The 20,571-nt window shown below is 43.7% G+C and overlaps 1 protein-coding gene and 1 long non-coding RNA gene across 4 annotated transcripts in view; both read left to right on the top strand.

Moving 5' to 3' along the window:
• The first annotated feature begins 27 nt into the window (after nucleotides 1-27).
• LOC134142795 (uncharacterized) lies at nucleotides 28-5,114 on the top strand. The gene is made up of 3 exons (XR_009958961.1): nucleotides 28-409; nucleotides 703-1,491; nucleotides 4,864-5,114. It is a non-coding gene; the product is annotated as an uncharacterized LOC134142795 (long non-coding RNA).
• A 6,731-nt stretch (nucleotides 5,115-11,845) lies between these two features.
• Nucleotides 11,846-20,571, top strand: part of SHOC2 (SHOC2 leucine rich repeat scaffold protein) — a 71,453-nt gene continuing 62,727 nt past the window's right edge. For 2 of the 3 annotated variants that reach the window (XM_062580281.1, XM_062580279.1), the window contains exon 1: nucleotides 11,846-11,907. The gene's annotated coding sequence lies outside the window, so the exon portion shown is untranslated. Of the gene's footprint in view, nucleotides 11,908-12,219; nucleotides 12,360-20,571 lie in introns of those variants that run through there. The other variant, XM_062580280.1, reaches the window with a different exon arrangement.

The following is a 20,571-nucleotide window of genomic DNA, read 5'->3' as shown; positions in this document are numbered from 1 at the left end:
GCTTGCCCGGTGCACGGCGGGGATCGCCGCCGCTGCGGCCGGGCCGCAGGTGAAATCCCGGGAGGCGGGAGCGCGGCGGCGGCGGCGCGCTCTGGGCCGCGCGTCCGGATCCGTGACGCGAGCTGCGCCACCGCCTAAAGCACGAGCGGTGGCGGATGGCAGCACAGCTCCCTTCGCGCCACGGCTTGGTGCCGGCCCTGGGTAAAAGCGGGGTGGGTGAGATAAAGCGCAAGCTGTGTTCGGCGATGGAAAACGCGAGAGAAAGCGACCTCTGCTAATCAGGCTTCGCGTTCTGCCCTGCTGCGGCCGGCCGCGCGCAGCCTGGACGCTGCGCCGCGGACCCGTCGGCCGTGGTAGCCACGGCGCTCTTGGGTTGACAGCGAAACCTGCGATAAAACAGTCGCTTCCAGTAAGCAACACCTCTCGGTAGCTATTTAAAGCCTCTGTGTGCGTTGTTCCCGGGCCACTTCCTTTTTCCTCTGAGGCAACCTGCAGTAGGAAGCCGCGGGTCCCTCAGGTAGCCCGCCTCCGCGTGCCTGGGAGCCTCGGCTGCTGGAGGCCAGCAGAGCAACCTGCGGAGGCCGGAGCGCGTCTCCTGCTTCCTGCCTTCCCTGCGCTCCGCCAAAGATAACACTTGAGCTCGGCCCGCGGCAGCACAGGACTGGTCCCGTCGCTGTTCTGATTCACGTATTCCGCTTTCAGGGCAGAAGATTGGCACTGGTGAGGCTGGTTGTGCTTTCTTGGGACATCCTTCTCTACCCTTTGAAGTCCGCAGAAGTGTTCCCGCTGATTTCAATGGAAAAAACTTCCTCTTCCGCCTAGTGTGCTAGCTGGTGTGCCAATTAGTGTTTCGTATTGATTGGAAGTGAAGAAGGGGGATTAGGCACTGATTGTGGCTGCTTGTAGATGAGGGCATCTTACACAGTCTGTGCGATTTACAAATCAATAATTTGGTAGCCTTTTTTTTTAACTGATCCAGTCAGCATCTTAGCTAAAAATAAACTGTAAAAGACATCAGTGTTTTTTTGCAAGATGATAATTATGAATAAAAATCTTGCTCTGCGAGACCAGCAGTTATTCTTGTGAAAACAAATACGGCCTGCAGAGCAACAGAATATTAACTGAAAGCAAGACATTGAAATCAAATTGCCAGTGTAGGCTTTCTTGACAGCATCCCTCAGAGTGTAGATGACCACCTGAAGTGCCAGTCCTCACATAAGGCTGGCCTCGCAGCAACCAGAGCCCATCTCAGACATGCAGGGAATCACTTTCCAAAACAGTTTTCCTGCCAACAGGGTTTGTTTGCTCAGTGATGAGAAACAATGGTCAACTCAGTTTGTTCCTTGAGCATTTTAGTGATTGAGAAGTGGCATCTGGCACTGTGCTAAATCCATTTTCTTAGGCAGCCAAATGCCAACTTGGCAGCCTATCTAGAAGGCTGATAGCACTGAGACACAGGTGATCTGGAGAAATTGTTTTCAGCAGTCTCTGGTAAGTCTGTTTTTGCACCTCTTTGACACCTCTTTTGGTTTGGGGGAAAAAAAAAAAACAGTTGCCATTTGCAGGACTGGAAGGACTGGATGAGAGAGGAGACAGGCAAGAGCATAGTCCAGAGCTTAATATTGTGCTATTTTTCATCTTCTTTCTGAGGATTTCAGAGTGCCTCAAAGACAGTAATGGGTTAGCTTTGAGTTTGGCTAGCATTCATTCACTACAGTAGTGTTAAGTGTAGCTGATAAAAGTGGAAAGGGTGTCACAGAGAACCTGACCCCAGCCTTGTGTTAGAAGAGGAACAGGAGAAGATGAGTTTCCCAATTACATATGAAGGACTCAATCTTTTATTTTGCTAAGAAAAAGGTGGTTATATACTTTTTTTTTGTAGTTTTCTGGCTGTGGGCTGTGCTCTCTAACATACACACTTTTCTCTTATGAGCCTTTCTGGTTGCCAGAAATAGCTAGAACGCTGGAATACTTTGCCTAAACCCCTTGATCTGGGAAATGCCCCAAGCACTCGGAATGGGGCAGTCCTGAGTTACTGTCTTGTCTTGGTGCTACCCCAGTACCTGGGGATGCCAGACTTCTACTACTTCCTGGAGTCTCTAAACTGGACCTTCAAATAAAACTTGCTGATGTTTCTCATGGTGTGAGGGTAGTGTGTGAGAAGGGAATAACACACTTGATGTTCCATCCTTATTCTATTGATGTTGCAAACAAGTTATTCTTGTGCACTGCAGAACGCCTCACAACCACAAAACAGCAATAACTTTACAAATGATAATCTTGTTTTCCTACTCCTCTTCCCGGATATTCTCAGTACAGCAGAGAGCAAAGGGATGAGCATTGCTGGAATCCAGAGAGTTTCATAACATGGCAGCCGCTTGCTTAAAGCCCTGCAGACACAAAACAACATTTGTTTTAAGTCTTGAGAAACATCTCCTACAAAGTATAAGAAAAAAGGACTTAGGTGAAGCAATATTGCCAGTCCTATAGCTTTATGAGGCTTGCTTCTTATGTCTTTACACATTTGAATTGCTTTTTATTTTTACTCTACTTTCTGAGTCTTTCAAGTTCATGTTCTTCTTTTTTTTTTTTTTTTTTTTTTTTTTTTTTTGTAGTAGTGTCTTTTTTCATACAAGAAAGTCTGGAATCAGGTCATTACTTTAAAAACAAAAACCTTGTTGAGAGTACCATATAAACATATAACTCCAGACATGGGATGTTTAAAAATAAAGCCAGTTTCATGAGAATTGCCCATCTTGAGAGTGATTTTCTATTCTAAGTAAATACTTTGTTGACAGTTTTAAGAAGCTTTTAATAACATCTGATCTGTCTCTGCTCTCTTTCATTTTTTTCTAAATATCTAGAACTCTTCTCAGCTCTACAATTGCTGAGGCCAGAAGTGCAGTGTTGCAGCATGACTTTGTGACATGTGTTGAATAGCACATATCACGCTTTCAAGAATATATGTGGAGATTTGCTTTTTCATGCATTTGTTCCCTTAACACTGACTAGTACCATAGGACGCAGGACATGAAGAAGGTCGTTCTGGGTTGGGAGCAGCAGATTGGGGACAGAAAGCCTAGGGTGGCTTCCTGAGGGGTTCCTGTAAGGACACCTCAGAGGTGTCTTCAGAGCCTGAAGACAGCTTGAGATTAAAAACATTCTTTGGTTTTGAAAGGAAAATGGTAAACGAGTGCATTTCTTTGAGTTCAATTTAACAAATATACGTATCTTAAAATCTCTTGCTATTCTAATGCAGTGGGACTTTCAAGCTGTATGCATCAAGGCAAGAATAAAAGGTGGAAGGAGAAGTCCTTATTCAGCGTAAAGATTTGTATTTCATTGCTTCATTTGTGCCAAGTGCCTGGAAATATATTGTCCAAGGGACACAGAAGCAGCTTTTTGACTGGCTGCTCTTTCTGTTCTCCCTCTATCAATAATGTCCGGTAACTGCCGTGATCTGACGGCCTGTCTTAGCATTACGCGTAAATCCCGTTCTGGGTTCCCAAGCCAGATGCTCCAGACTGGCGTTTCTGGGAGGTTACTGCTCTACTTGTGTGGTTTGAATCACTTAAGTCTTTGGCCTTGTGCCGTAAAGTGCCAGCAGAGGCATGCTGTAATTGCCCGTAAATGCACCGTCTGTCATATTATTGTTTAATTATTCCAGCTTCTCAGCACCACACACTGCTTAGTGTCTCTTTTGCTATCTTTATTTAATTGAGTGGAAAAAAATCTGAGACTTGTGCTTCACTTACGTCACTTTGTATTTATCCAGTATCACTGGATCCTACTTTGAAGTCCCAGCTTTTGTATGCAGAAGCCAGTCTTTTATATAGTCAATAATGTCAATATTTAAAGCATATGTTAGAAACAGAATCAATATTTTAACACATGGTAAACTCAGGCCATAAATCTCTTAACACAGTGAAATGATTGTATTATTATCCTTTGAAACACCCCTCCTCCCCTTGGGAAACAAGGAGGGGAAAGAAAACTCTCGAATAACCAAGTCCTTGTTCGTACAATGCCGGACTGTTCCTAGCTTGTCACTGTGTCTGTGTCACTTTTTTCTATCTACCAACTCTCCCTTTTCTTCTGTGTTAAATGCCTTCAGCTTCAAGGTCCTTCATTCCCTAGCCCATCACTACTGATGTTTTAGTTTATTACAGGGGTGTCAGCTCTTTCCTGAGATCACCTTGTGGTGACCAGTTCCACTGCCCACTTCTTACTGTTTCAAACACCTCTGTGCTTTCTCCCATGCTTGCAAGGAGCCCCTTATTAGTGTGTGTCAAAAAAAAAAAAAAAAAAAAAAAAAAAAAAAAAAAAAAAAAAAAAGTCCTTCACAGCTATCTCCAACACTCTCCTTCCCTGTGTGGCCTATGCAAAGTTGACTGCACATGAACTGTTTTTCTTTCCTCATGCTTCCCTTGTCTATGGCAAGTGCATGTCATTTTTCTGGTCTTGCATTTAGCTTACAGGCTCTTTGAATCAGAACAATCTTTCCTGTACATCTCCTAGCATATAAGATCAAGATCAGGCTGCTGTGCATTATCACAGCAATAATAAATATTAAGGTTGTTAGTGCTCACTCTGTCCTAGTTTTCATGTCTCTAGGCAGAAGGAGTTTCATGATGTCCTTTTGGAAGATCATTCCACACCTGAATAGATCTAGTTTTTCAGGATTTTTTGTTCATGAATCCTCAACGTAAACGTTCCTTTATAGGTGGACTTCATGTAATGCCCCGAGTGAGCCAGCATCATTGTTGGGGTTGCACTTTTGGCTTCCTTTAGGGGAACTGGAAGATTATTCATTTCGTGTTATTTTTTGATTTGACTGATTTTTCATCTGTCTCTTTCCTGCAGGAAAGAGCCATTTATATAATGATTTCACTATGGAACTGACTTCAGGCCTGACTGCTGTTTGTCACCATTCAGGAAATTCATCGCTGGCTCCAGAGGAACACTTAGTCCCTGCTGAGAGCCTGGAAGAGGGGGAGAGAATCGATATCAGAGCTGCAGCTATTAAGACCAACAGACAAAATGTTTTATTCAAACTCAATTTCCCTTCTCATACACCTTTTACATTAAAATTCTCTTTTTAAGAGAATTTGAATTTGGTTTGTTTTGGGACAGAGTGTGCAATTGATTCTTTTTTCCCTGAGGACTCTCCTGTTCTGCTGCTGATCTGTGTGTTTTCCACATTTCAGACAGTGGAGTTTGCAACAGTGACAAGTTGTAATCCAGAGTAAAACTGCTTTTGCCTATGGCCTTGGTTAACCTATTGGCAATGCTACTTGCCTGGGCATGGGGCAGCTGGCTTTTTTTACACAGCTCAGCATGGATGTGCTGCCACTCCCAGCCACTTTCAGGACACAGTTGAGTTGGTTAAAATAACCTTAAGCAAAACATGCAATAAAATTGTGCTGCCTTTCTGGGGCCAACACTCCCAGAGACCTTTCCCCTTTCTTGGCTACTGTGGGAGCCTCTTCTTCTGCTTCACACCTTTATCAGCTGAAAATGATAAGAGTGCAGGACTGCTGGCTTCGGACGGCTCTCTTTGAAGGAGAGGCTGCCCGGCCACACCATTGTGCCTGTTGGGAGATTACCGGGACTGATGGGGAAGCAGAAGCCTGCTCCCTCTTTCATCTAGAACAGAGGCAGGACAGAGCCTTTTATGAAGCATAGCATAGAAGAATTTAGGCTACTTTTATACTAGCATTCCCACGTACCAGTCAGCCTGGTACTAATCTTCATGGACCTTTGAAGGCATGATGCAACATGCTGTGTAAATGAAATCTAAGCCACACCATGCCAGGTTATTGGTGCCAGCCAGTTCGGGAAGTCTGGCGCGGGAGGCCCAGGTTTGCTGGTAGGAGAGGCCAGGTCCCACCTGCAAGCATGCAGCCCTATGACACTCAGGTAGTGCCTGGGACCGAGAGCAAACGGGCAGCATGCAGAAAGCTGGTGACCCCACCGGCACGTTAGGCTTGAAAGCACTTTCTTGGGGAACAAGTGGCTTTTCCTGTGGAATGGTCAGTTCCCCAGGGTCCCTGGGAAAAGTGATGCCTGCAGAATATGATTCAGAGTGGCTAAGCATCGTTTTATCTCTGTGGACTACAGAGGAAGCTTAACATCTCTGTGGGTTCCAACTAGCTTTTGTGAATACCCAGCTTCTCTTACTCCTTAGTTTTGGCAGTTAATTTAGTCTTGGACCCACTACCTAGGAAATTCAGGTGCTGCAGATCTAAGCTAAGAAAAACTGGAGAGTTTTGTGCTGGATCCTTTTGGGTTATCCTGGGATGTCAGCAAATATCACAAGAATGAAATGAAGCTGAGAAAGGTTGGCTTCTCTACAGATAGCCTGACTGGAGTTGGAATAATCAGCATCTGTTTCTGTTTAACTCAGTTTTCATCTCAGCCTTTCCCCTTTCAAAGTACAGATAACCAAGGCCTTTAATTTGCCCTGTTTTCCACTGTAGAGAAAAGTAGGAGTTTATAACAGCTATACTATCCTGTCTTGAATAACTACACTAAAAAAAAATACATTTATTTTTTCTGTTGTGATTAAAAATCTCTTGCTTGTTTCTACTTCTTGTAGTGTTGACTTTGAAAGATAAGCTATTTGAACTGGCTGACTCTCCATTTGTATAACTGAAGGTTAACTTCCTTACTAACCTATGGATTTGCAGTTTTCTTTTGCACTAAATAAATTGAAGGACTACTAACCTGGGGCAGTTAGGACACAGCATATACTTGAAAAAGTTTGTGTGCATGATAGTGAATAAGAAAAACTGATACCTCATGCATGGCATTTTGGATGTGCTATTTCAGAGTTGATGTGTCCTGTTTTTCTACCTGGAAGAGCCCCTGTAGGGCCTAGGAGACGTGTTTAAAAACATGCGAAGGGCCTGAAGCATGTGGCTGATGAGTTGAAAGCTGAAGCTGGCAGGACCAGATTTTTTTTTATATATATATATGATAGTTTGACAACTGTAACTCATGCTGCCCAGTTTTGATAACACAGACACCTTAAACAAACTCTCTCAGTCTCATAAGTATATTTGCTTTGTAGAGCCAACAGGAGGAAAAAAAACAAAAAGCATTTCTTGTCACTCAAGTAAGCAGAACAGACTCTGAACATACAAAAGGAACAGATGATAGTAAAAATAGCAACATCTTACAATACCGTAATCCTTCAACAGAGAACCACATTTTGAGGTTCCCCTTCTTTGTATTCTTTTTCATATTGCAACAGCATCTCACCCTCAGCAGAAGTTTTCACGATGGTGGGTTAGTCTCTGTTTTCAGTGTGGCAAATCTGGTCGGCTACTCTCTTGGAGTCTCAGCTCCTGGAAGCTGCCACAGGCTCTGAATGTCTGAATGCATCCTCAAGGTACGGTTTCTCTGCCTTCCCCAGCTCAGCTCCAGAGCAGTACCAACTCTCAACAGCCTCCCTGGGAGGGGGTTGTACACCTGTGACTAAAGCAGTGGAGGTGAAATAACATTCAGGGTGAAGATCGAAAAGCAGTGACGAAAGGCACAGGTTATTTTCAGGTTTGGGGTGATGCTTGCAAAATGAAATGGGCTTTGTTGTGCCGCCTGCCGTCGAAGCACACTTCCTTTCCACGGAGTAACCCAGCACGCTGCAGCCCCCTGTTCAAGGCTAAACAAAACTTCTGGTAAAGTGATGACTCAAGAGAAGGGAGGGGAATAAAATAGGGCAGAAAGGTCTGGCTAGGCAGAGGGGCAGATGGGAGGAAACTAAAACCTAGGATTGGGAAAGTGGATTTTTGAGACCTGAGAGCGGGAGCTTGAGGTTCACAAAGAAACTGAAATGGAATTAGAGGAATTTTATGCTAAGACTGGCTGTGTAAGGAACTGGCAGCAGGAGAAGGACAGAAGACACAGCATAACTAAGGAACTGAGTTTGCTAGGATGAAGACACTAGCAAAGGAAAGTCATGGAGGATAGAAAGTTAGACAAAGAACCAGACAAAAGAGGTTGAACTTGGACCTGGTGAGGGGAACAGAAGCTGGAGGCATCTTGGAGGTAAAGAGAGGAGTGACAGGGTGGGTGAGGAGCAGGTGATCGAAGCCTGGAAGTAGAGATTTGGCAGAGGCAAAGAGGAAAGAAACACTGCTGTGTGAGAGGTGTGGGGCCACCCCACACGGGACTGAACAAAAGGGGAAAGCAGTGGAAAGGGGCACGGTGGGATGTGCAGCCGAGGACTTCCTTGCTCCCAGAGCTAGAACTGGGGCAGAGCTTTCCTGAGACTGATGCCTCACTTCTCACCAGTGAGTAATCACCAATCCAGCTGGCAAAGTTTGTCTCCTGTGCCCGCCACACTGCTCCCTTGTACAGAAATGGCAAGAATTTAGTGTCCCTGGACAAAACAGCAGCTGCTGCATGCCTGAGGGAGGTGAGAGGACTCTCCTCTAGCTAGATGACAAAAATTTTACAATTTAGAGGAGGTAATGAAAAGGCCAAGTGAGAAAGCCATGAGAGAAAGGGTCAATTCATTAGTCTGTCAGCCGCTGAGCTAAGAAAAGGCGAGGGGGCTATTATATTAGAGGTATACAAATACAGACGAAGATGGTTCTGAAGTTGCAGGACTGATCTTGTGGTCAGCTTATGCAAGCTTAACTAATTAACTGTTTTAGTTCATTTTGTAAGAGCTGGCTCCTAATAAATCACACTACTTTGCAGAAACATGCTTGAAACAACTGTGTAAATACTAAATAGCCTTAGGAATGGTCTTATGAATCCACTGAATAATCCAAATTCCAACACTCATCCTCCTCCACTGCTAGTCTAGATAGAAGGTAACAGTCCACTATTGTTATCTGTTTCTCTTTTAGTAAGAGGGGCAGAGGTCTGGGTCAGCACTGTTGATAACCCATGGAAGTGCTGTGCTGCCACATGATCCTGCACTGACAGTTTTCCCTTTTAACAACACATAAAACACCAGATATCATATTAAAGGAACATTATTAAAGTTGCAAAGCCAAGTGTTTAAAAGTTAGGCAATGTCCAAATGAAAGTTGCCTGTGAAACCTTAATTCAGATCCTGTGTGCATGTAGATTATGAAATGTTCTTTATTTCCCATGCTGTTCAGCTCAGTTTGAATGGCAGTAATTCAAGATCCTCTCACAATTTTACAGGATTTCTAAAGAAATGGAGACGGAGAAACCTCTGACTTACTGTCTGTGGATATATCTTCAAGGAAAGGTATGCAGTCACAATAACATAAGATTATAAATATGGGTTTGTCTATGTAGCCCCCTGATGTGACAAGAGGCCATTAACTAATACTTCTAAGAAAAGTGAGTATTACACTCATCTTCTACACTGGATCAGACATGTGACACAAGATCTGGGGAGAAATTCTGCTGACAGAGGCTGAGATTAGGATGGAACAAAGATACCCAACATCCAGTATGAGGGCATAAAATTAACTACTCCATTTTTGCAGATTATAAACAAATCCTGCATATATGAATTCTGCCTTTGCAAAAAATTGTTAGTTTTGATTGTTGGCACAAGTATTAGGGTAGTATTGGTCTTACCTCATATGACATATTTAAGGAATTGCAAGACAAGGGTGGAGTTATCAGTGTGAAATTAGTTGGCTGATTCCCTGCCTAGTGACAACTGTCCTGCTCTATTTCAGCTTTTCAGTTTTGTTTCATCATGCAAAGAGCAAAACAAGCTTCTTGACTATAATATTGTCCACTCATTGTAAGAAATACTGTCCCTAGGAAATTATACCTGGTATATCGATTTTTAACCTGTGACCCAAGATGCGTTAAAAGCTGGTGCTTTTAATACCATCCAGCATCACTAGTGAAAAAGCATCTAACCAGATTGAAATGTCTAATTTGCCAAAGAATTACATAAAAGAAACTGGCAGAGCCCAGATGATCAAATGAGAATAGCTTTATTGAACTGCAACTAGCCTCAATTGTTGCCAAAAATTGTGAAAAAATGATGGAAATAGTTGATACCTAGATCTGATAATCTGATGTAGGAAATAGCTCCCAAATTTATTCATGGTTTTGCTTCAGCTGAGACGGCTGTTGTTCCTCTTAAACACAAGACTTTAGCAGGACCAGTCCAGATCCACAACTACTGAGATCAATTAACAGACTCCCACTAGCTTTAATGTGTTTGAGAAAATTAAAGTTAAGCTACTACTGCCATAAAGAATCCAGCTGGGCTTGAAAGGGGAAGTGATTGCAACTGCTTGAGAATTCGGTATTATAAATCCTTCTTAACAAAATAACAAAAGATCAGTTATAATGTGCCATCAAAGAAGTAGCTTTTAAATCCCATCTAAAATTAAATGACTACAGATAGCAGATGCTCTGTCATACTCCAGAGCATTTGTTTACTCCCAGGGATAGTTGCTACTTTCTGAATGGCCAATACCACTTCTTGCAGCTCATATATTCCTTTTAAGGGTAGCCTGATGTTGCTTGGCCTGTGATATCTTATGTACAAAGAATACAAAGCACATTGGTACAAGGTCATAGTAACTGCCAACCAGGGATAGTCTCAGTTTTGTTACAAAAATAAGGATTAGAGCATAGCATTCTTCTGGTCCATCCCCTTCATTATGTTTTGTGCAGTATGTCTCAGTAACTAAAAGTGCCCAGCAACAAGAAGGTAGTCATCTGATATATGTACAGTAGTAAGAAAGTTTCTTTTGATTGTTCATTGTATTAGAATTTCTGATCATGTTTATCCTAGAAGGGAAACTCTTCAAATAAATTGTTACACTGTCAGGAAGATATTTCCTATCTGATGTAGTATTATCATGAATAGTGATCATGGCTGAAGCTTAGTTATCGACACTCCTTGTCATTCAAGGAAATCTTAATAAAAGTTTTTAAAATCTGTGTTAAAGCAGCTATACAGATGGAAAGTTTCACTGGGATGTGTGGTGTGGGCTGGGGACCATGTGGCCTCAGATGTGAATCAGAGAAGGGGCTGTATGCTTAGACTGCTCAAATCGGACTGTGCTGAACAGTTGCAGTTGCAAACATGAGTGGTCGTCACAGAGGATGGTGCACTCGTGACTGCAATAGGTGTTCACTTTGAGGCTGCATGGGACCTTTGAGACAGGCAGCAGAGGAGAACCCTGCCCGAATGCTGTTCACTGTCACTTCAGCTTTAGAAAAAACACTATAGCCTGTGAATAAAAATGCCATGTGAGCAAACGTCTGACGGTGTCACCAGTTTTGGGTTCCACAGGAAACGAGTCAGAAAACTTGTTAGAAAATTCTGAAAATCGGGTATCGCTGGGAGAAAGGTGACGGCAGTATTTCTGCCAGCGCCAGAGGCTGCGACGCTGGGGTGCAGGCCGGGGTCACTGCAGGGCCGGGGGGCAGGAACGGGGGCTCCAAGGGCCCGGGGGCCGCAGGGGGAGCGGAGGCTCGTGGGGTGACCCAGGGCAGCGGCCTTGGCCTCGCCACCGGCTCCGCCGCCCAGACCAGACTCGGCTCCGGCTCTCCTTGCCGCGCTCGGGCGCGGCGCTGCGCCCCGCCCCGCAGGCCCTGCCCGCCCGTGCAGTGCGGTGCGGCGCACCTAGGCCGCACCTAGGCCGCACCGGCGGCGGGCGCGGGCGGAGCTGGAGCCCTGCGGCCTCCCCCCAGCCGCGCCGCCTCGCCGTTGCCCAGGGCAACAGGGAGCCACTTCCGCCCGGGGCCAAGATGGCGGCGGCGCCGCGACCCGGAAGCACTCCCTCGCTCCGTCCCTCCGTCGGCGGCGCCCTGCTCTATGGTGCCGCGGGAGGTCTGTGGGCGGGGAGTCCCGTGACGGCTCGGTGCGCAGAGACGGTGGCCGGCAGGGGCGGCGGGCGGGGGCCCAGCGCGGCGGCGGCGGCGGAGGATGGCGGCGCCCGTACGGTACGCGCCGGCGCCGGCGGCGGGAGGCCGCGGCACAAAGGCGGGAGGGCCCGGCGGGCAGGTGGCGGCGCGGGGGCGCCCGGCGCGGCGCGGCGGCGGGCCGGGGCCGGCGGCGGCGCCCGGAGGAGGAGGAAGCGGCGGCCGCGGCGCGGCCCCGCCGGCGCTGCGGGGCTTCGCGTGAGCGCCGGTGTGAGCGCGCCGCTGCCGCGCCGTAGCGCAGCGCCCGCGCGCCCCGGGCCCGGCCCGGCCCGGCCCGGCCGCCCCTCTCCGCCCGGGGCCGCGGCGCGGCCGTTCCCCTGCAGCCGAGGCGCGTTGCCGGCGCGTGGAAGCCTCGAGGTGTCACGGGGAAGGGCGAGTGACAGCTGCCCACGCGCGTTCGTGCTCGCGGCTGTGCCTTCCCCGCGTTATGCCCGTCTCTCCTGAGGAAACGGCTGCCCGCCGGCCCGCGCGGGGTGAGCGGTTGCGCGTGGGGCGCTCGGACGGTGCCCGTGCGCGCAGCGTGCAGCCGCGCAGCAGCGCTCAAGTTCGGTGAAGCTGCTGCTTTCTGGGAGTGTTTAAGGATAGGTACGGAGGGGCAGGGAAGGCGCGGGGTGTCACGGAACAGTTCACGAGCGCTGCGAATACTAACTGCAGTTTTTAATCCGTGTATTTGAGATGGGGCATGGAAGGCTTGAATTTCATGCAATTCTGCATATTCATGGAAGAATTTTATGCAGTTCTGCACGTGTGCATACAGACAGGCACTTTCAGTGCAGAATATTAATGATGATGGAGTTTTAGTTGTGTATTGCAACTGCTGCAGCACTTTTTTTTTGAACTACCAAAGTACTGATTAAGCTGTTTATAATAATTAGATTCAGGGTCATCATTTTTCTATCATTTGCTTGTTTGTATCTGACAAATGTTTGCTTTTCTATTTTTTTATTTGCCCTTTTACCTACTAAACAGTGAGTTTTTATCATTAGGTATTATTGGATATTTCTATTTATAAAATCAAGGGCTTAAAAGTAGGTGCTGGTCAAACTAAGTCGCACTTATTTACAGCCATATTTCAGGCAGATGTTGCCTGATAATCTTGATACAATCCTGGTCTGGTTTTGGGGAAGATTTACTATATCCTATGAATTTGTAATACACTGTTGTGCATGCATTTTAATTTTAGTAACACCCTTGTCTCGTCAGTTCCTGTGGAAGATTTAAGCTTGACTATTTTGGTTTTGTATGTAATTTTTCTTTGCTCCAGATGAATTAAATGGAAGACTATTTTAGTAATTTGAAGGTGGCTTCCTTTTAATATAGGCTAATGTTTGTCAGTTGTCAGGGTTTCTGTACGTGTGGTAAGGCAAAACGCGTACCTAAGGCACAACTAATTTTACATACAATCTTGTAACACAGAAAGATGACTCCAGACAAAGCTTTCCTGGTATCTGCAGCCCTCCTTTGAGGAATACTGAGGAATTCTCAAGGAAGACGCTGTCTTGTGTCACGTCCTTCTTGTCCTGCTGTTCTTCGTTCTGCTCTTTCCAGGGACGTTAAAGAGCCCCCAGCGGTTTTGGTGGCAGGGGCAGGGCTGGCAGCGAGGAGCTGCTGTCGGCGGTCTCGCCCGCCCCGGGCCGGGTGGCACGGCTGGGCGGCCGGAGGGGCTGGCAGGGGCGTTCCTCTCGTGTGTTGACACTGAAATCGCCCTGGGAGGTGGGTTGTCCTCCAGCAGCTGTGTGTGATCGAAAGGATTCCGTCAGCCGGTGAGGTATTTTCTTTAGTTGCCTTCGTGCCCTCTTAGTTTAAACGCAGAAATTAATTTCTCGGAAGACTGCGGTGCCTGTGCCTTTTAGGAAACCCGGGATTTATTGCTGCTTGGCTGCGGCTTTCTAGAAAAGAATGTTTCTGCTGAAACAATGTGCCCTGATCCTTGCTTGTCACTGTGAGGCCCAACTGGTATTAATTTGTGTATAATACCCGTGAAATAGGTGGATGTTTGTATGTATGTATGCGTGCATACTGCTCATGCATATTAATTGAATTAAGACTGTAAAAGTATCTTATTTGCTATGAATGAGAAGGATCCAATATGTTTTTTCTCTGATAAGGCTGGGGAAGCTATGCAGATAACTCGCTCGGTGTGATGATAAGGAAATCAAACTGCATTGAGAGATTTCAGGTGTTTCTAAAGCATCAACACCGGGAATGAGGGTAGGTACTAAAAAGGCAGTTTCTCGCTGGCTGCGGTTTTTCTTCGTGTCTGAAGAAAGATGAAAACTTGAAGGGAAGACAGCGGGATGGCTCCGTGCGCTGCCCGGCGGGTGCTGCCGGAGCCGCGGGGCTCCGCGCTGCTGCGCGCTGCTCCGCCCGCAGCGAGCGGCCTGCGCGGGGCGGCCCCGCCGGCAGCGCGGCGGCCGCGGCCGCGGGGGGAGCCCGGCCCGGCGCCTCGGCGCTCCTCTCCCTTAGTCTGTTGTTATTATTGTTCTCTCTCTTTTTATTCCCCCTCGTGGGATGGCTTTGTGGATGCTCCCTCAGTTGAACCTCCTCTTGCCTTCCACTCTGCTGGTGCAAAACCTCGTATTTATATTTATTGCCTGCGCCTCTGCATCTCAGAGGAGGTGTTTCTGCATCTTTTTGAGTGTGTGTGTGAGGGCTGGGGAGGACACAGCAGTGAAGATAAAACAGCCAGTCGTAGCTAGATTGTGAGATAAAAAGAAGCCGTGTTTACATTAAGGTTGTACCAGCTGACATATTTCAGGCTGTTTGATACAGTAGTCTGGGTATGTTACAAAATGTACTGAGATAAAATGTAACAGGTTGTATAATAAGAAGGTAATGTTTGTGGTATTAGCTGTTGACCTTAATTTGCTCTTTTTTTTTTTTTTTTTTTTTTTTTTTTTTTTTTCTGCATTGCTTGGGCTTGACCGTATTGTGAAATACCAATAACGTGCTATTAAATCTGGGAATTCTCTGACACTAAATTTTGTTTAGTAAAGGCATTTTCGATAAAGCAAAACAATAATTGCTTGGTGAAAGGGGTTTTAATTACCAAAAATGCTTCTACTGTAAACCTCTAGGTAATGGGTGTGCTTTGTACTGAAATTATACACTGTTTATATATGTGTGTGTGCATGAGCACATGCACCTTTATGCTATGTAGTTAATTTTGGCCTGTGAAAAGATCGTTGCAGTTTAAGAAGTACTTAAGCTGTATTGTACTACAAGAGAAATACATTTGAGTATGCAGTCTATCCTATAATTGCGGACATGCTGATTAGCCTGAGAATATGTTAAGAGGCTGTGAATTGGTGTAGATAAATACCATGATGTGTGGTCAAGGAACTTTTTGTAGCAATCTGGCATGCCTGTATACTTGGGTCTTTTAGTATTGTTCTACTATTAATGCAGACACCTTAAAAACGAAAAAAGAAAGACTTGAACGTGTGTGTGTGTGTGTGTGTGTATATATGTATATATATATATATATATATTTATGTATGTGTGTGTATATATATATATATATATATAGTGCTTTTTCTTCCCTACAAAAGGGTAGACTGTGTTTTCAAAGTGTATGTACATTAGATCTTAATTTGGACCCCCCTCTTTTACAAAATCCTTTTGCTGGAGAGTGTTCTTCTTATTTTATTTTTATTTTTGCTACAGGGAAGCATGTAGCTCTGTGTTTGTGTGTCTGTGTTAACATAGTTTAAAGTTTGCTGCTTGTCTGGTAGCGGTGTCAGGGTTCTGCAGCGCAGCTGTGCGAACTGCACTCCAGCCCGGTGCTTCATCTTGAGAAACCTTTGACTGTGACCAAGTAATGTGGACGTGGCTTGCTCTTACGTTTGCCGTGCTAATCTCATGTGTGCTTTGTATCTTTAACTGATTCATATCCTAAGTACAAGCAGGAGACATGACGTGCTCCGAACGGCTGTTTCCACGGAGCCCTGGTGATCCCACGGGTGTTGCGTGTGGCTGGGTGGACCTGGTGCCCTGCTGGCGGTTGTGCGTGTCTTCTGGCTGTCCTTTCCGCTGGCTTCGTGCGGCACTGAAGGGGCTGCACACCAGTGCAAACAGCCTCTCCAGTACCTTCCACATTTGCATTATAATGGCTGCATAAATATTGCAGCACATCTCAGTTCTTTCTCTCACTACTTTGACTGCTGGGCTTTAAGTTAGTTTCTTTCTGTAGTATAGATCTTGTTTATGGCTGGCACTGCTTTAGAGAGGGGTTTTGAAGTGCATCTTTATCAAATAGTGAAGCCTGTTTGCCATGAGGTGCAATTTTAACTTATCCACGTTCTAGTCTCCTTACTCCTTTAGCCCGCAGGTTGATACAGGCAATTGGAGAAAAAAAATGAAAGCATGAGCATTTTTTGCACCAACTATTTCTAAACTGACTTTATATTTGGGACTGCAAAGCATGTTTACTCAAGACTTAGTTCTGCCTTTCTTCCTTTTCCAAAACTCCTATAGGTATCTAGGAGAATATTTTTATGTGTAAAAAATGTGGAATATGGTGCCACCATTGTTCTGGTGCTGAAACTTTCAATGACTTATGACTAACTCTACTAAATGCACTCTGAATTCCCTTTGGAAGCGTAAATACAATGATGTGACTGAAACTGGACACTCTTTTTGACAACTGGCAACAGATTGCCATCACCTTTCTGTCATAAGATTGCTTTTCAAAGTTGTTAAACAGCACAATGATTAACGATACTTACCCAACTCTTCCTGATTAGTAGATGAGAGTGACTATTTTTTATCTGACATGAAACGCCAGATTTAAAAGATCTGAATTCTTTTGATGTAGCTATAACCTTGTTATTGATGCATTATTTGACAAATTTTGGGGTGGTTAAGGTGTTAAGTCTAAGTTTTTTTTTTTGTTTTTTTTTTTTTGCTAATTGGTTATAATCTTAGAGTTCACTCTGTTTTACATGTTTTACCTTAGGTCATGAAAGCAGCACCGAGAAAAGTATATTAAATCAAATTTATTTTTTCTACCTGATGTTAGTAGATCACCACTCTTTCATGTATTTTCACATTTTGAAGAGGTAGTAATTGTTCAGGTTAATGGTATGATGAATGACCCTGTTGTTAAAGCTATGAAAACATAATTTTCTGAAACAGTGAGTGATAGTATTTCAAGAAACCATAAATTTGCTTCGAACTTAAATGTGGTCATGGACCTCTTAAGCATTTTGCACAGCGCTGCAAACAGTATATTACAGTATATTATTAAAATATCAAATTTTTAATACTTATGTATATGTTGTGACAACTTGAGGTGTAGAAGTATTTTTAGTTGCAGACATGGAAACATAAGGTTAAAGAATGTTAAATTAAAGAAAAATCATTACACTTGAGAAACTTCTGATGTAGTATGTTTATACTACACACGTGCATAGATTTTAATTATCCATTAGATATTAATGATGATGTTGGTTGTGGTAGCCCCGGGCCCGGGGTGGTACACTGAGAAGCACATCAAAAGCACTTTAGGACTTTTGTTTAGCTCTATACTTGCAGTGTTTCCATTCTAATGAGAATTAATGTTAATCCTACTAATTGAAGAGGTGATTCTTGAAATCTTATGGTCAGAGAGATCCTTTGGTCTTTCATGTTGTGTTGACTGGAGAGAAAAATTAACACATTTATTTATTTCTCTTTATGATGAAGAGTTACCTTAGTGACAACCAAAAAGATCAAGGCCCTTTATTTATTTTTTGACTAGATGCAGCATCAGTCAGAAATCTTTCTCTTTTCCTTTTTCTTGTCTGCACTCAGTCATCTGAATCTTGGCAGATAGCGGATTTTGTTCTCTGTTCTGTTCAGTATAAGGCCTATTTCCTGTGACTGGCAGTAATAACAAGCCATGTAATTGTGGTATGTGAACTGTCCAGTCTTTTGTATAAAAAGATTTTTTTACTGTTGTATTTTTTTGATGCTGAAAGTTAGGTTGTAATCTATGTTGTATTAATTTTATGTTGTAAAATTAATCTTGCTTATTGATTGTTGTTCTGGAAGGAAATAGTCACATTGTATCAAAACACTTGGAGTAAAAAAATTATTTTATTTGTTTAACTGCCTTGGGGGGAAGGAGAAAGAAGCTTACATAGAACAATGTTTTTATCTTAGCCAAGAAAAAGCGATTCAGTATGTTATTGTAATTTAAAGGCTGGTATGGTAAAACAGTGAAGTTCTTAATAAGTTTGTAAATAATTGGCTGAATCTATAGGTACAGTAACTGCAGGTAACTGAGTAATGTTCAGGTTCTTCACTGAGGTTCAGACATTTTTTTTCCTTCTTGTTACATCTAATCTGGTAAAACACTGAAATTTATTCAATTCTCATTAAAGAAAAAAAAAATCCTTAACCACAGAAATCCCCTCAAACACCAACCCCTCAGTTGTCCAAGAAAAATAACCGAACAGTCCTCGTGTTCTTCATTCTGTGACCTGTTATATTTCTGAAATTGTAGCTGTGGAGTTTTGTGCTTTTTGGACAGTGCTTTTATTTAACCCCCCTTCCTCACCCCCTGCTTCAGCTTGAGTCAGCTGCTGCAGAGAAGCAGAACTATGCATTTCTTTTCAGTCTAAGGGATGCCCGTACAGAGGATTCTTCTTCAGATTTCCATAAATTTTAAGTTCTGTTTAGAAGCTTTTAGTAACATGGAGTTCACTGAGTGCAGCAGAGATAAGATGACTTCACTGGCAAACTATATGGCTCCTGGAGGCATCAGGTGGCTTAGTACGTAAACAAAAGCCCATAGCAGTCTAAAATAGGTCTTCATAAAAATAAACAGTGCAAAAAGTGACCTCCTTAACAAGGAAGTGAAGGGATACCAGAGGATCCATCTATTAGTCCTGCAAAATACTGATCATAGCAGAATATGGAAGACCTGTCATGAAAATCTGTTTTGCTCTTGCCTCTGGTGTAGCACTTAGATTACATATATTTATTTATTCTGCTTATTGTAGACAAATGATTGTACAATCAAGAAGTTGAAAAACTATAAAAAAAACCCTGTAAAATACACATTTTGGAGCGATTTACATGATTTTTCGTATTGAAGGGATAGATAGCTCGAATGAAGCCTAAGTTCAAATGTCCCTATTAGTGTGTTAAATATATAACAATTACTTTTCTAATAGATTCTAAATTCTAATGACTGTGCATAATTAGAATTTTTGCAAAACCTAAAGTATTTCTAATTAAAGAGAATTTTACAATATTGGCAGGTTATGTGAATTATATTGAAGTTTATTGATAGCTTATGATTTATTTTTATCCATTTAAAAAAAAGTATTAGTATATACTATGAATTAAGGTAACTGAGAACTTGTGTTTGTGCGGCAACTTTTGTTCTGGTACGTCCCTCTAACTCTTGAACTCTTGTACAGTGCTGCTCATTAAAGAAGATTTCAGGCTGTCATATATATATATTTCTCATAGTGGGCTACGTATTTGCTTTCTGGAATATTTAAACAATTGCTTGACAGCTTTCTTGATAACATATCATGTGTGGCAGGCCAAGCTAGGAAAGAAACAAAAGTTTTAGTATTGTAACTGTGAATAGTAATTCGTATAATAAAAGTAACTACCTGAACTTTTTCCATGACTTCAGCCGTATTTTTTTTTCTATGTTTTAGGTTATTATTAGTCATTATTTCTCCCCCTCTTCCTCAGAAGAAGTCTTCAGAGAACTATTGGTAGTTATTTCTTACGTATAAGCTGTATACTATCTTGCCTTTTAAAAATGAGTTTTTGCAATCCACTCTTTCGAGAAGCTCTAAGTGATACCCAAACAGATATCAAGGTTTCAGTTACTCGCTTAACTGTAATATTATATGTTTTATTCTTCTTCTAAATGAAGACTCAGTTTATTGAACCGATTAGCTGTTGGATGTAAGCCAGAACTTCCCCTGAAATCAGAATTAATGAATAAACAAATTACACTGGCAAGATTTTTATTCTCAAAGGACAGTGACGGTTAATGTGTGGCAAGGATGTGCTTCGTATTCTGCAGCCCGTGAGCGTGTGCGCGGCCGGTCCTGTTGAAATCAGTGGGGCGAACCTCGAGCGTGGATCACGCGTTAGCAGTGCCTGTCTGCTGGTATCTCTCTCTCGGAACGTTTCTGAAATGATTCCAGCTTTTCTGTAGCAAGCAGATGGGATGCATAGGCCTTCGTTACCAAGCAGTTCACTCTGCTGTATGGCTGAGTTTTCATCACGCTCCAGGTCTCCGACTTGGCTCTTTCGGCATGCCGGCTCCCACTGTTTGTTCTGCTCTCTCTAAGAAGAAATCAGTAGTGTCGTCACATAGGCCTGCCCTCCTGTGGTAATGAAAACCTAAGCGTTTTTCTCAAAAACCAGGCTGTGTAAAAAATAAAAGGGAAAGAGGTGAGAATAAGGAACTACTTCTTCTCTTCTGTAGCAGCCGCTTGCATCTCTCAAGTGGTATGTTTGCTTTTGGCGGTGTTCTGCTTCAGAAGCACTGTAGAAAAACAGAGTCATTTCTAAACTTGCTTTTATGATATCTGCCATCAAAAATATCTTGTAGGCATCAATAGCTTTGAATTAACCTTCTGACCTTTCTTCCTGATAAGTACTGTCCCTTTTGTGTTAAAATAGAGAAGCTAAGGCACAGCAATTCTAGGGAAGATTTTTAAAAGCAGA

Source organism: Rhea pennata, chromosome 7 (genome assembly GCF_028389875.1).
Source record: "Rhea pennata isolate bPtePen1 chromosome 7, bPtePen1.pri, whole genome shotgun sequence".
NCBI lineage: Eukaryota > Metazoa > Chordata > Aves > Rheiformes > Rheidae > Rhea > Rhea pennata.
Note: the sequence above shows the minus strand (reverse complement) of the source record. Positions and strands in the feature narration are given on the sequence as shown.